Here is a 15824-nt window from a genome sequence, read left to right on the forward strand (position 1 = left end):
AACGTTCTGGGGAAGGGGCAATTTAGCAATCGAGTCAATCCTTTTATGCTCGATCTCGCGTTTACCATGTGTGATAATTGTTCCCAAATATATCACCTTTTCTTCCAAAATCTGGGCCTTTTTGGGGTTGACTTTACAACCGATTGAGTGTAATAATTCCAGGAGTTCGGACAGAAGCTCAATGTGCTCTTCCTTGGTGTCTGTCTGCAGTAGTAGGTCATCTACGTACTGAACCAGACATTCGGGGCGAGAGAATTTGGCTAAACCATTTGCCAGCTGTCGGTGGAAAATGGAGGGGGAGTTGTGGAATCCTTGTGGCAGGCATGTCCACGTGTACTGCTGTGCTTTAAAGGTGAAGGCAAATTTGTACTGGCACGCCTTTGCCAATGGAATGGACCAGAATCCATTACTGACGTCCAAAACCGTAAAGAATCGGGAATTGAGTCCCTGCTTGAGCATGGTCTCGGGACTTGTTGCTACTGTGGGGGCTGCTGCGGGGGTGACTTTGTTGAGTTCCCGGTAATCGATAGTCAGTCGCCATGATCCATCGGGCTTTCTCACTGGCCAAATTGGGGCATTATTAGTGGAGGCTACTGATCTAAGTACGCCCTGCTCTAATAAGCTTTCTATTACCTTGGAGATTTCTCCCGCTGCCTCTTGGGGAAATCCGTACTGTTTTTTGGGTCTAGGGTCAGGTCCTGTTATTTGAACGGAGCCAGTCATCCATCCCCAGTCGTGCTTGTGGGTCGCGAATGCTGCCCTGTTCTTTTGCAGAACTGCCCTAACCTGCTTGTCCGTGCTAAGCGTAGTTGGATTGAACCAAAATTTGCCTACTGCGCTAATTTTGTTTGTGTACTCTGCTATGCTGAGCGTTGCGGGGGCTCTTGCGGATTTTGCCTTTTTCCAGACACACTGGTTGACTGGATCGAATGAAAGATTATGGGAATTCATGAAATCGATTCCCAGCATGTGTTCTGCTGTGTGGGGCAGGTCAACTAACACTACGTGGTGCTTGGTGGTGATGTTACCGATTTGAATTGGTACAGGGGCTGTGATGTGTTCCTGCTGTGAGTGGCCTGTAAAGCCGCTGAGGGTGATGGTGGCTGTAGTGGGCCACGTGTCTTTTTGAAACAGGGTGGAGGAATTTATTGTGGTGCGTGACCCTCCTGTATCCCATAGAAATTCGATGGGCTGTCCCCGAAATTTCGCTGCAACTACCGGTCGTCCGGACCTATCCCAAAGGGTGTCGCAGACCCAACTGGGGAGCCCGTACACCGTCAGTCCGTTCCGGTCAAGTCCATCTGATCTGAATGGGCGCTAACGCTATGAATGGGCTCTGTCTTTTTCTTAATCAGAGTGCCCGTCTGCTGGGCTCTCTGTGGCTTTTTAGGGGCATTGCATTCCCTTGCGAAGTGTCCCAACTGTCCGCAGTTGTAACACTCCTGTGACTTGGGTGGGGGGCTGTTCTTTCCCTCATTCACCCATGCGGGGTTCTGCTGTGTTGTTTTTACTGCCTGCATATCTGCGCTGGCCTGCTTTTCTTCAAGGTTCTTGACTGCGGGTTTACTTTGAACAGATTGCTCCCAAACGCGGGACAATCTTTTCACTACCCACTTCTCGTTATGGGCCGCCTCTGAGGGATCATAACTCGCACAGGCTTTCTGTCCTGTTTCTGTGGCATGGGAGATAAGGGTGCGGGTTCCTTTGGCCATGTTGTCTGGGGACAAATGGGCACGGTCTAAGTCTCCAAAGACTGCTGCAAAGTGGATCCACAGGCGTCCAGCAAACGCTGTGGGGTGCTCGGATTTCTTTTGCCTACATTTGTTGAGGCCATCTACGGGGTCACCCCAGTTATACCCGATCGCATCCAGGATCGCGGTATGCATTTCTGCAAGGGTGCCTCCTCCTACATTCTGTGGGTCGGGAAGGGCTGCTGCTACCGACGGGTCTAAACTTAAAACAGTGAGCTTTACATGCTCTCGCTCATCCAGGCCGCACATGGTCGCCTGATGCTTAACTGTGGCAAAGAAATGGTGGGGGTCTGAGGTGGGGAGGAATGGTGTGATCTTTTCGCACGCGTCCCGTAATTGGGTCACTGTTAAGGGGCTGGAGTATAGAAATTCCGCATCGTCCGATGTGGCTGTGCGGTGGGTGGTTACTGGGTTCATTGGAGCTTGAACTATCTGCTGTGTGGGGGGTTGGGGCACTTTTCTCTTTTGTGGCTTTCCCTGCGCACATGTTCCCTGAACATATCTCTGCGCTGTTTCGTTCGATTCTTCCGAATCAGGGCTGTCTTCCTGATCTACGTTTTCTTCAAAGGTTTCCTGGAAACCTTTCTGAACAGAAAGCAGCGATTGCAATCTGCTTCCGGCACTTTGCGTGATCTAGCGTGCTTTGTCTTTGTTCTGTGGTGGCAGCATGGAGTGCCCTTAATGCTGCCTTTAGGTCACTACACTGTTTCTGTAATGCCTCTACCTGTTTTTCCGTTTCCTCACGTACCAGGACTGCACGTTGCGTGTCCTGATAGGCCTTTTCGTATTGAGACTGGAAGCTGCTTAAGCGCGCCAGACAAGACTGGTGAGCCCTTTTGGCGTCATCCACCTCTCCATCTTTTGCCGCCAATTTCCTTCTCAATTCTAAATTCTCATTTTCTACCTCGCTTACATCGACCTTACTCATTCAATGTATGCCCTCAGCTTATTTTCGGAGCGTCCTAACAACATCCTCTGTGCCTCGCAATTGTGCCAAGCAGGACACGATTGCCATCGGCTTGCGAGCTTTCCCAAAGCTCTTTTTGTGGATCTCGCTCAGGTTCTCCCAGCAAGTATGTCCTATACTCCCAGGACCTGATTCCTCATTGTCACAGAATTCATTCCAAAGGGGCCATCCTTTCCCTTTGAGATATTTCCTGATTTCTTCCTCCCAAATGGGACATTGTCCCACTCTACTGCTGCTGGTTGCTGCGACTGCAAATTCCTCTGGGTTCATTAGGCGCTGCATTGCCTGCATTGCCATCCTTCCTATCCGAATGCTGCTCTTCAAATTTTGGGACAGGGGTTTTAATCCGAATGCTGCTCTTGAAATTTGGGACAGGGGTATTAAGGCGGTGCTGTAAATACGGGTACGGCTTTCGCTACTTTCCGATATACAAACTTCCGACAGTTTTGTCGCAACAAAAAATCTATCAGTTTAACCTTATCGCCCTGTTAGTTACGCATGCATACACACACTTCCGAATTGATGAGTATTGATCAGATCTGCTTGAACACTTGTGGTTTTCTGTTTCCAACTGGATCTCTAATTCAAATTCTGGGTTCTCCCGGAGTGGTTTTCCACTTCTAGATCGGGTCCCGCCAGGATGTCGCCAAATAATGTTGCTAACTTTGCCTTAGTTTAATTGCTCTGTTTTATCACCTTTGCTCTTGAGTCGCCAGGTACCTTTATGATACCGCCACGTGGTTCAAGTCCGAGTAATGAGCAATAATCCAATACACCGATTAGTAAGATTTAAATCAAAGCACATTTATTATACACAGTAATCACGACTCATGCACAAATTCTATGTTCAAGCTACTTCTACAACTAACAGGCCTATACTTAACTTGGAACTGGCCCACCAGGTCAGAGAAACAAATGGCCTTTTGTTCGGGTTCTGAGCCTGCGGGATTCGAAGTTGGTACAGATTGATAGCTCGTAGCGAGCGTTGAAGTAAGAATTACAGGTTCGATCGGCTGCTGAAGAGTGACGAGAGCTGGAAGAGTTGGAAGCGAGCCGAAGAAGAAGAGCTGCAAGCGGTGGAAGAGAGAGCGCCTTGAACTTGGGGCTCAATTCTTATAGTCCCCAGGGGCTTCCCGCCTTTCGGGGCGGACTCTGTACCTGGTCCCAAGTGATTGGACTTTGTCCCAATCACTTGGTTCGATTCTCTCCAATGCTGGAGCGGTTCCCTGATCGATGGACGGTCTTGAGGTGCTCGTTCACCTCCTTTTGTTTAGGCTTCTTCTGGCTTCTTCTGGCGCCAAAGAGTCTGGTTTTGCTTTGTGTGTCTAAATGTTGCTTATTGTTCCCGGGGATTGCTCATTAGTATGCAGATGGCTGGTGTTTTGTTATGCTGATGGTTGCTGGTATCTTTCTTGTCTGGCCTTTCCGCTGCTCGTCCTGTTGGCTGACTTTCCCATCAGCCTTTGCCGTTCGCCATTTTGAATCGGGAGTTGGCCATTTTAAGTGGCTACAACCAGATGGGGGGGAGTGGATCCATGGAGGTTTGTCAGGCTGCTGGCCAGGGAATTTTCTTTCTTTTCCCACGTCCATAGAGCCTACTCCCGGATAGATTTTTTCATTTTGAGTAGGGCGCTAATCCCAAAAGTGGAGGAAACTGAATATTCGGCCATAGCCATCTCGGACCACGCCCCGCATTGGGTGGAGCTGGAGTTGGGGGAGGAGAGGGACCTGCGCCCGCTGTGGAGCCTCGATGTGGGACTATTGGCGGATGAGGAGGTGTGCGGGCGGGTGCGGGGGTGCATTGAAAGATATTTGGAGGCCAACGACAACGGGGAGGTGCAAGTGGGGGTAGTCTGGGAGGTGCTGAAGGCGGTGGTCAGGGGAGAGCTAATCTCCATTAGGGCCCACAGGGAGAAGAGAGAGGGGAGGCAGAGGGAGAGGTTGGTGGGGGAGATTTTAAGTGTGGACAGGAGGTATGCAGAGGCCCCCGAGGAGGGGCTACTCAGGGAGCGACGGTACCTCCAGACGGAGTTCGACCTGTTGACCACAGGGAAAGCAGAGGCACAGTGGAGGAAAGCGCAGGGGGTGACGCATGAGTATGGGGCGAAGGCGAGTCGGATGCTGGCACACCAGCTTCGTAAGAGGGAGGCAGCGAGGGAAATTGGTGGAGTTAAGGATAGAGGGGGGAATACGGTGCGGAGTGCGGTGAGAATAAACAAGGTATTTAGGGACTTCTATGGGGATCTGTACAGGTCTGAGCCCCCAGCGGGGGAGGAGGGGATGCGACGATTCTTAGATCAGCTGAGATTCCCGAGGGTGGAGTAGGAGGAGGTGACTGGTTTCGGGGCACCGATTGGGCTGGAGGAGCTGGTTAAAGGATTGGGGAGCATGCAGGCGGGGAAGGCCCTGGGGCCTGATGGGTTCCCGGTTGAATTCTACAGGAAATACGTGGACCTGCTGGGCCCGTTGCTAGTGAGGACTTTCAATAAGGTGAGGGAGGGGGGGTCCTTGCCCCCGACAATGTGTAGGGCACTGGTTTCTTTGATCCTGAAGCAGGACAAGGATCCACTGCAATGTGGGTCGTATAGACCGATCTCGCTCCTCAATGTTGATGCTAAGTTGCTGGCAAAGGTGCTGGCTACGAGAATTGAGGACTGTGTCCCAGGGGTGATTCATGAGGACCAGACGGGATTTGTGAAGGGTAGGCAATTAAATACAAATGAGCAGAGGCTCCTCAATGTGATTATGATGCTCCCGGTGGAGGGGGAAGCGGAGCTCGTGGCAGCTATGGACGCGGAGAAGGCCTTCGACCGGGTGGAGTGGGAGTATCTTTGGGAAGTGTTGCGGAGGTTTGGGTTCGGGGAGGGGTTCATCAGTTGGGTCAGGCTGCTATATAGAGCCCCAGTGGCTTGTGAGGCTACGAATCGGCGGAGGTCGGAGTACTTTTGGCTGTACCGGGGGACGAGGCAGGGGTGCCCCCTGTCCCCCATGTTGTTTGCACTGGCAATTGAGCCTCTGGCCATGGCACTGAGGGAGTCCAGGAAATGGAGGGGATTGGCCCGGGGGGGGAGAGGAACACCGGGTGTCGTTGTACGGTGACGACCTGCTGCTGTATGTTGCGGATCCAGTGGAGGGGATGGCGGAGGTCATGTAGATCCTTAGGGAGTTTGGGGACGTTTCGGGGTATAAACTCAACGTAGGGAAGAGTGAGCTCTTTGTGGTGCATTCAGGGGACCAGGGAAGGGGAAAGACGAGCTGCCGCTGAAGAGGGCGGAAAGGAGCTTTCAGTACCTCGGGATCCAAGTAGCTAGGAGTTGGGGGGCCCTGCACAAGCTCAATCTGACGCGGTTGGTGGAGCAGATGGAGGAGGATTTTAAAAGATGTGACATGCTGCCACTCCCACTAGCGGGTAGGGTGCAGTCGGTCAAAATGACGGTCCTCCCGAGGTTTCTCTTTGTGTTCCAGTGCCTTCCCATTATGATCCCCAAGGCCTTTTTCAAACGGGTAAGCAGGAGCATCATGGGTTTTGTGTGGGCGAATAAGACCCCGAGGGTGAAGAGAGTGTTTCTGGAGCGTAGCAGGGACAGTGGGGGGCTGGCACTGCCGAATTTGTGCGGCTATTATTGGGCAGCCAATGTGGCGATGATCCGTAAGTGGGTAATGGAGGGAGAGGGGGCGGCGTGGAAGAGGTTAGAGATGGCGTCCTGTGTGGGCACGAGCCTGAAGGCGCTGGCGACGGCACCGCTGCCGCTCTCGCCGACAAGGTACACCACGGGTCCGGTGGTGGCGGCAACGTTGAAGATCTGGGGGCAGTGGAGGTGACACAGGGGCGAGGTGGGAGCCTCGGTTTGGTCCCCGATTCGGGAGAATCATCGGTTCGTCCCGGGAAGGATGGAGGGCGGGTTTCGGAGCTGGCATCGGGCAGGGATTAGAAGAATGGGGGACCTGTTCATCGATGGGACGTTTGCGAGCCTAGGGCGCTGGAGGAGAAGTTTGGGTTACCCCCGGGAAACGCTTTCAGGTACATGCAAGTGAGGGCATTTGTGAGGCGGCAGGTGAAGGAATTCCTGCTGCTCCCGGCACAGGGGATTCAGGACAGGGTGATTTCGGGTGTATGGGTTGGAGAAGGCAAAGTTTCGGCGATTTAGCAGGAGCTGAAGGAAGAGGAGGAGGCCTCGGTGGAGGAGTTAAAGGGCAAGTGGGAGGAGGAGCTGGGGGAGGAGATAGATGAGGGTCTGTGGGTCGATGCCCTGAGTAGGGTTAATTCTTCCTCCTCTTGCGCCAGGCTCAGCCTAATACAGTTCAAAGTTACTCACAGAGTGCATATGACAGGGGCGAGGTTGAGTAGGTTCTTTAGGGTGGAGGACAGGTGTGGGAGGTGCTCGGAAAGCCCGGCAAATCACATCCATATGTTCTGGTCGTGCCCGGCACTGGATGGGATTTGGAGGGGTTTTGCGAGGACTATGTCCAAGGTGGTGAAAGCCCGGGTCAAGCCGAGCTGGGGGTTGGCATTATTTGGGGTGAAGGATGAGCCGGGTGTGCAGGAGGCGAAAGAGGCCGGTATTCTGGCCTTTGCGTCCCTGGTAGCCCGGCGGAGGATTTTGCTATTATGGAAAGATGCGAAGCCCCCTAGTGTGGAAGCTTGGATCAATGACATGGCAGGGTTCATCAAGCTGGAGAGGATAAAGTTTGCCTTGCGAGGGTCTGTGCAGTGGTTCCTCAGGTGGTGGCAACCGTTCCTAGACTATCTCGCGGAGCGTTAGGAGGAGGTCAGCAGCAGCAGCAGCCCAGGGGCGGGGGGGGGGGGGGGGCGCGTTTGGGTGGGTGGGGGGGGGAGGGAGGGGGGGTTCTTTTGGGGGGGGCGTTTGGGTGGGTGGGGGGGGGGCTTCCCTATTGGTGCTTTTAAATGTCATATGGGGGATTATCGTAGATGGGGGAAATCCAATGTATAATTTTTGATTGTTGTGTTCTTGTTTCTTTCTTTTTGTTGGGGGGGGGAGGCGGTTTGTTGAAAATCTGTTGAAATTTTTTTTTTAAAATGCGGAATCACCAAACCTCGCATTGTGCTGCCATTTTCTGGTTGGCACGTGTGCAACAGGTCCAAAGCCTGTTGAACTGGAGTTCTCGAACTCCCAACTTCAGATTAAGGTAAGTATTTCAGTTTAATCACAGGATCAACATTTTTATTTTTGTAACTTACTTGGAAAATATTTATGGTTTTATAATTTTCTTTTCTTACCCCTTTCAGATTTGGCATTTCCTTTTGACCTGTTCTCCTTTCATCCATCCTCAGTTGCAATGTAGGAAAATAATCATAGAATCGTAGAATCTCTACAGTGCAAAAGGAGGCCATTCGGCCCATCGAGTCTGCACCGAACCTGGGAATGAGCACCTACCAGGCCCACGTCCTCATCCTATCACTGTAACCCTACCTAAGCTTTTGGACAGAAAGGAGCAATTCAGCTTGGCCAATCCACCTAATCTGCACACCTTTGGAATGTGGGAGGAAACTGGAGAACACGGGGAAACCCATGCAGGCACAGGGAGAACAGGCAAACCCATACAGACTGTCATGTATAAAGCATTTAAGAAGCACAAATATAGGGGCAGGCCTACCCAGATCGGTACACTACGTTAGCATTCATTTATTATTTGTCTGAAGAGGATTTTCCAAAAACCTCAAACAACATCACCAATACAGAATATCTGATTGTTGATTGAGGAATTTTGCTGAGCGAGTTTTGTCAGCTACATTCATTTCTTGTGTTACAACAGTAATTACTGTTATATTGTTATATTTTTTGTAAAGAGCTAGGAACTAGATGTTATATCTGAATCCATGTCCTGAGGTGCCACATTCACCTTCTCAATGCTACCATGTGCTAGGTAATAATGTATCAGTCTATCAGTCACATTGAGAGCAGCAAGAAACCTGTTTGATGACGCTCCAGCTTTTTGAGCCTGAAGTGTGATTATTTCTAATTTAAGGGAACCAGAAGACATAACAATTACACTCCAAAAAAGTACTTTATTTGTTGTAAAGCACTTTGAGACATCCGATGGTTGTGAACAGTGCTACATTAACGCAATTCTTTATTTTGTTGACAAAACACAATTTACCAAATGGCCTCCTTCTGCGCAGTAACAATTCTATGATTTCTGTGAAGCATTGTCTATATTAGGACATATGCACTTAACATATTCCCCTTGTGTGCTCACATAAGAATAAAGGCCTCAAAATATTTTTCAGCTGTATCTTTTCTATATTAACTGCATTAAGGGAAATTAAATTTGTGTGAAATGAATATAATATAATTATATTGTATTAATTATGTAGTATAATTATATATTCTTGAGGTGGTATTGTGGTGCAGTGTGCAGCACCTCTTGCCTCTGAGCCAGAGGCTCTGAGTTCAAGTCCCACTCCAGGACTTGATAGCCAAGGAAGGAGCGTTGATAATGTGGCCGAAAAGGTTGAGTATCAACGTGTAAATCCTTCCATTATGTGCCAATGGCAGGCAGTAAGAACTGGGGAGATTCCTGGTCAGGCATGTGATGGAAAGCAAATTGGAACCTCTACCATCACTATCCCCATTTATAGCTCCAGGCTACAAAATGTAAAAGCGTACATTACCGCAGCAACTCAGACCAGTTGGCTGGGTGGCCAGTGCGGATCGGATCAGTGCTAACATTATGGGGTTCGATCCCTGTTCCAGGTGGGGTGCATTCTGGACCTGCCTCCTTGTCTGACCCCATGGTGGGGTTCATAACGCAATGGATTGGACATGCCTTTAGGTAAAGAATGGAGGAAAAAGATTGCTAAACTGGAAAATAACTGGCTTTTGTCTTGAAGTACTAAAATAGAATCCACGCACCAACAGAAATCAATTTACTTCTACTTTGATCCCTGGTGGTGCAAAGACATTGATTATGAAAGTTTCCAATTAATTCATCACCATCAGTATCAAAACTCGCAGTTCGCACACTTTGTCTATGTTACTTTAATGCTTGCACTTCCAGCATGGAATGTAAATTCATATGCTCAAGTTTCCCTTGAGAATTGGGAATAGAGAATAAAATCCACAGATCTTTGGAATTTTAGCAAGAACTGAAACTATGATGCTGACACCTGCTCAGCATCATTTTATTACTCTATTCTTGGAAATTATTTAGCAAAATGTGGCAGGTCTAAATGACGCAGATCTGTAAATCCTTGTTTTTCATGACATAACTATGGTGTACAACAGGGGTCACTATTCGACTCGCAAATTGAACCCAACACAAAAGGAATCTTGCACACATATCTTATCATCATGCAATATTCCATAGAATCCCTGCAGTGCAGAAGGAGGCTATTCAGCCAATCAAGTCTGCACAGACCCACTGAAAGAGCACACTGCCAACCCAGCTAACGTGGGTTAGAATGTGTGAGGAAACCAGAGCACCTGGAGGAATCCCACACAGACACGGCGACAACGTACAAACTCCACACAGCCAGCCACCCCAGGCTGTAATTGAACCCAGTTCTCTGGCGCTGTGAGCAGCAGTGTTAACCAGTGTGCCACTGTGCCACCCAATGCATACAATATCCACAAAAATGATCAATTTAAGTACCGTTATTTAATCCATTCCTTTTTTTGTTAGATAGTTTATTTGTTTTACTGCAATTTTATTGGAATTGCAATTTGACAGTGAACTGTGTCAGCCATCACTCAATGGAAGCACTCTCCTCTCTGAGTCAGAAGGTTGTTCATTTCTCATTCCAGAGGCTTTGGCACAAAATCTAGGCGGACTCTCCCAGTGAAGCACTGAGGGAATGCTCCATTGTTGGAGGTGTTCTCTTTCAGTTGGTAATTTATCTGACTTGCTGCTTGCTCTCTCAGGTGAGTGTTAATGGTGCTATTTTGACAAAGAGTAGGGAAGTTCTCCCCAGTGTCCTATCCAATATTTATTCCTCAACTAACCTCACTAAAAACAGATTATCTGCTCATTTGTGAGACCTTGCAATTGGCAAATTGGCTGCTGTGTTCCCTACATTAAAATACTTCAAAAGGTGTTACTTTGGTCGTTAAGAACTTTAGGATGCCCTGTGGATAAGGTGCTATCTAAATGCATTATCATTTAAAGATTTTATCACTAAATCCTTTTCGTAATTTACTGATCACTCCGTGGGCTCACCCTCCTAGGACTATCATGTCTGTATCAGCTGTAACAGCAAAAACAACAACAACATTTGACATTGAGACAGGTAAGGTGACATCAGGTCAGCTGACCTGAAGCTTGTCAAAGAGGTAGATTTTTAACAACATCTTAAAGGAAGAGAGAGTAAGGTAGAGATGCAGAAAGGTTTAAGGATGGCATTCCAGAGCTTAGGCCCTAGGTAACTGAATGTATTTACCAATGGTGAAGCGATTAAAATAGAATGTGTAAAAGGCTCAAACTGGAGAACTGTAGAGGTCTCTAAGGTCTGGAGGTAGGCTATGGAAATTGGAATGGAAGGTGGAGGGGAGATTATGGAGGGATTTGGAAGCAAGGATGAAAATTGGAAAAGAGAATTGAAAAGAGTCCTGAAGCCAGCTAATTTGATCAGCACCATCGTTCACAACCGAGAAATACCAGCAAAGGTTATCCCCTGACAGACTGAATGGCAACATTGATTAGAACCTCTCAGCATGGCATGCATGTATCGTAGGAATGACTGATACACCACTGGAAACTGTCAGCACTGACTTATTTATTCCCCTTTTGCCCAAGGAGGCTTCTGCAATTCTGCTACTTAAGGAGCCATTTATGTGCATTTTATCACACAATACTAAATATGTTAATTAATGTTGCAGAACATTTCCACAGGTGCTTATCGACCCTCTGGCACTTAATAATCTTTGCTGCCAGTTTTTACTATTTGACACATGAAGAAAGTCTTACTATCCATTTAATCTTATCCTTCTCTAACAATGGCCATGGCATCTTCCTCTAAGACCTTATGAAGCCCATTTGAACTCATTACTGAAACCATAGTGATAGAATATGCTGACATCATAATTACCTATTCAGTGAGCCCATAGTGATAGAAGACTCTGATTTAATTTGCTTTGCTGCAAACTTTAAACTGTAGAAAATTGTAAGTTGAAATGCAATTCTGGGTTCATATGAAATTTGTCTGCTGTTTTGACCCAATAATTTTAGACAGTTTAAATGGTTAGGTTAGTGAGCAGAATAACTGTACGTTGTTCCTACCGAGTCAGGAGTACATACAACCGAACATACAAAATAGGAGCAGAGGTAAGCCATTCGACACCTCAAGCCAGCCCTGCCATTCAATAAGATTATAGCTGATCTGTTTATATTTTATTTTTCTATATATTTATATAAATTGAGTGGTTTATATATACTGATAACTTGCCTAATGACCAGTCATCCTTTGAGAGTCCGATAGTGAGTCTCTACTGACTACTCAACAATGAAGAGCATCACAGTCCAAGCTACTTGACAACCATACACTTAACAGGCTGATAGTGATCAGGTTGCGGGAAGCCCCAGCTAATGGTCTTCCTTAACTGAGCCCAAGGCAAATCGAGGTCAACTGCACCTCCAGTATCTCATGATTTCAGATTGACTAACTAGGAGCTAGTCAGGAATAAGGTTGGTACTATCCTGAGCATAGCTCAATTCCACGCTGGGTGCTGCATTGTACAACCAGAGCCACGGTAGGTAGTTGAAATCGGCTTTCTCAATGAATCTAACAATATATTGTTTTATGTTATGCACCCGGCAGGAGGGCGTGTCCTATGTTCCCTAATCTGAAAGGCAGTTCTCTATTTGTCACTGATCACAAGACCTGTTACATGCACGGGACAGACTTTCAACAGCAGAATTCAGGAAGTCCCTATGCAAGGTTTCTTGCCAAGTCATAATCTAACCCGCGGAGTTATTGTCTGCACACATTGGAGTCAATTAAAAACTAAAGGTAAGAAAACCACATTGAAAATGCAGCACTGCCCAAGTGAGAGCTCTTAGCGATTCCAGCTGCACAGATACAGAGGGACAGAGCTGTTATGTGTGCGGTTCTTGGCTGTGATTGCTAGAATATTCATAGACAAAATGTACACTTGATAAGGACAAAAGCTGACGGAAAGCAAGCTCGAAGGGAGGGGTAGAGGGAGAGTGGAGGTGAGATGGCAAAAGAGGGCAAGGGGTGGGGAAGGGGAGAGAGAGAATGGATGAGAAGGCACCTTGGGGGAGGGAGAAGGAAGATAGAAATAGGACAGGAGCATAAGGAGAGGGGAAGTAAAGGAACGGTAGACTGGTGGCGTGGGAATGGGGGCCAGGGAAGAAGGGAGATGAGTGGAGGAGAGGGGTCCGCAGGCAGAGTGGGATAGAGGGGGAATGTGGCGAGGCGGAGGAGGAGAGAAAGGGAGCAGATGAGTAGGATACAAACCGTACAACTCTAAAATCTGTAAAGAAAAAAAAGACATCTTTAGTCAAAACTGATTCTTTACCATAGGATTTATGTTTTGGAAATTTCTGGTCATTCAGACTCCAAACTCTGGACGAGTCAGTCAAAAAAAAGATCATGGTAAATAGTGAGATTTGTAAGGATTGGACGCGATAGTGCACTGAGTGTGGTGTAACTGAGAATGGGCATTTTATTTGATGTTCTATCTATTTCAACATAAGCCATCTCCCCCTCCCTCTAAGATATTACAGTGGCTTAGGGACAAATTTTCTTTTGTGCTGGCCCCCAAAGCCCTTTTATCACTTTTGGGATCCGTTTTACAGATGCCTCTCACTCTTGTGCGTGTCTTTCAAGTGTGGGCCAAGGTCGTTGCATATCCCTGGCAAGGGATAGGAAAGGCCACTAAAGATTCAGTAAGAAGTCTTGCAACACCAGGTTAAAGTCCAACAGGTTTGTTTCGATGTCACTAGCCTTCGGAGCGCTGCTCTTTCCTCAGGTGAATGAAGAGGTATGTTCCAGAAACACATATATAGACAAATTCAAAGATGCCAGACAATGCTTGGAATGCGAGCATTAGCAGGTGATTAAATCTTTACAGATCCTGAGATGGGGTAACCCCAGGTTAAAGAGGTGTGAATTGTGTCAAGCCAGGACAGTTGGTAGGATTTCGCAGGCCAGATGGTGGGGGATGAATGTAATGCGACATGAATCCCAGGTCCCAGTTGAGGCCGCACTCGTGTGCGGAAACTGGCTATAAGTTTCTGCTCGGCGATTCTGCATTGTCGCGCGTCCTGAAGGCCGCCTTGGAGAACGCTTACCTGTAGATCAGAGGCTGAATGCCCTTGACTGCTGAAGTGTTCCCTGACTGGAAGGGAACATTCCTGCCTGGTGATTGTCGCGCGATGACCGTTTATTCGTTGTCGCAGCGTCTGCATGGTCTCGCCAATGTACCACGCTTCGGGACATCCTTTCCTGCAGCGTATGAGGTAGACAACGTTGGCCGAGTCTCACGAGTATGTACCGCGTACCTGGTGGGTGGTGTTCTCACGTGTAATGGTGGTATCCATGTCGATGATCTGGCACGTCTTGCAGAGATTGCCATGACAGGGTTGTGTGGTGTCGTGGTCGCTGTTCTGAAGACTGGGTAGTTTGCTGCAAACAATGGTTCGTTTGAGGTTGCGCGGTTGTTTGAAGGCAAGTAGTGGGGGTGTGGGGATGACCTTGGCAAGATGTTCATCGTCATCAATGACGTGTTGAAGGCTGTGAAGAAGATGACGTAGTTTCTCCGCTTCGGGGAAGTACTGGACGACGAAGGGTATTCTGTCGGTTGTGTCCCATGTTTGTCTTCTGAGGAGGTCGGTGCGTTTTTTTGCTGTGGCGCGTTGGAACTGTCGATCGATGAGTCGAGCACCATATCCCGTTCGTACGAGGGCATCTTTCAACATCGATCGACAGTTCCAACGCGCCACAGCAAAAAAACGCACCGACCTCCTCAGAAGACAAACATGGGACACAACCGACAGATTACCCTTCGTCGTCCAGTACTTTCCCGGAGCGGAGAAACTACGACATCTTCTTCACAGCCTTCAACATGTCATCAATGAAGATGAACATCTTGCCAAGGTCATCCCCACACCCCCACTACTTGCCTTCAAACAACCGCGCAACCTCAAACAAACCATTGTTTGCAGCAAACTACCCTGCCTTCAGAACAGTGACCACGACACCACACAACCCTGCCATGGCAATCTCTGCAAGACGTGCCAGATCATCGACATGGATATCACCATTACACGTGAGACCACCACCCACCAGGTACGCGGTACATACTCGTGCGACTCGGCCAACGTTGTCTACCTCCTACGCTGCAGGAAAGGATGTCCCGAAGAGTGGTACATTGGCGAGACCATGCAGACGCTGCGACAACGAATGAACGGACATTGCGCGACAATCACCAGGCAGGAATGTTCCCTTCCAGTCGGGGAACACTTCAGCAGTCAAGGGCATTCAGCCTCTGATCTACGGGTAAGCGTTCTCCAAGGCGGCCTTCAGGACGCGCGACAACGCAGAATCGTTGAGCAGAAGCTTATAGCCAAGTTCCGCACGCATGAGTGCGGCCTCAACCGGGACCTGGGATTCATGTCGCATTACATTCATCCCCCACCATCTGGCCTGCGAAATCCTACTAACTGTCCTGGCTTGATACAATTCACACCTCTTTAACCTGGGGTTACCCCATCTCTGGATCTGTAAAGATTTAATCACCTGCTAATGCTCGCATTCCAAGCATTGTTTGGCATCTTTGAATCTGTCTATATATATGTTTCTGGAACATACCTCGTCATTCACCTGAGGAAGGAGCAGTGCTTTCGAAAGCTAGTGATATCGAAACAAACCTGTTGGACTTTAACCTGGTTTTGCAAGACTTCTTACTGTGCTCACCCCAGTCCAACCGGCATCATGGCTACTAAAGGTTCAAACAGACACACACACTTTCCAGCAGAGGGTGGTGGAGAGCAATCTCTGGAGAAGGACCCTGATGCTTTATTCCACTGTTCTGTCGGGAAGCATAGGAGCATAGAATTTAGAATCCCTACAGTGCAGGAGGAAATCATTCGGCCCATTGAGTCTGCACCGACCCTCTGAAAGA

General features: G+C 48.4%; 1 protein-coding gene across 2 annotated transcripts in view; it reads left to right on the top strand.

Moving 5' to 3' along the window:
- The first annotated feature begins 11895 nt into the window (after positions 1–11895).
- LOC140429790 (dnaJ homolog subfamily C member 5-like) overlaps positions 11896–15824 on the top strand; it is a 36012-nt gene continuing 32083 nt past the window's right edge. Inside the window, exons 1-2 of one of the 2 annotated variants that reach the window (XM_072517245.1) lie at positions 11896–12000; positions 12494–12685. The gene's annotated coding sequence lies outside the window, so the exon portion shown is untranslated. Of the gene's footprint in view, positions 12001–12286; positions 12361–12493; positions 12686–15824 lie in introns of those variants that run through there. The other variant, XM_072517238.1, reaches the window with a different exon arrangement.

The sequence above is a fragment of the Scyliorhinus torazame genome, chromosome 1 (assembly GCF_047496885.1).
Source record: "Scyliorhinus torazame isolate Kashiwa2021f chromosome 1, sScyTor2.1, whole genome shotgun sequence".
In the NCBI taxonomy this organism is placed as follows: domain Eukaryota; kingdom Metazoa; phylum Chordata; class Chondrichthyes; order Carcharhiniformes; family Scyliorhinidae; genus Scyliorhinus; species Scyliorhinus torazame.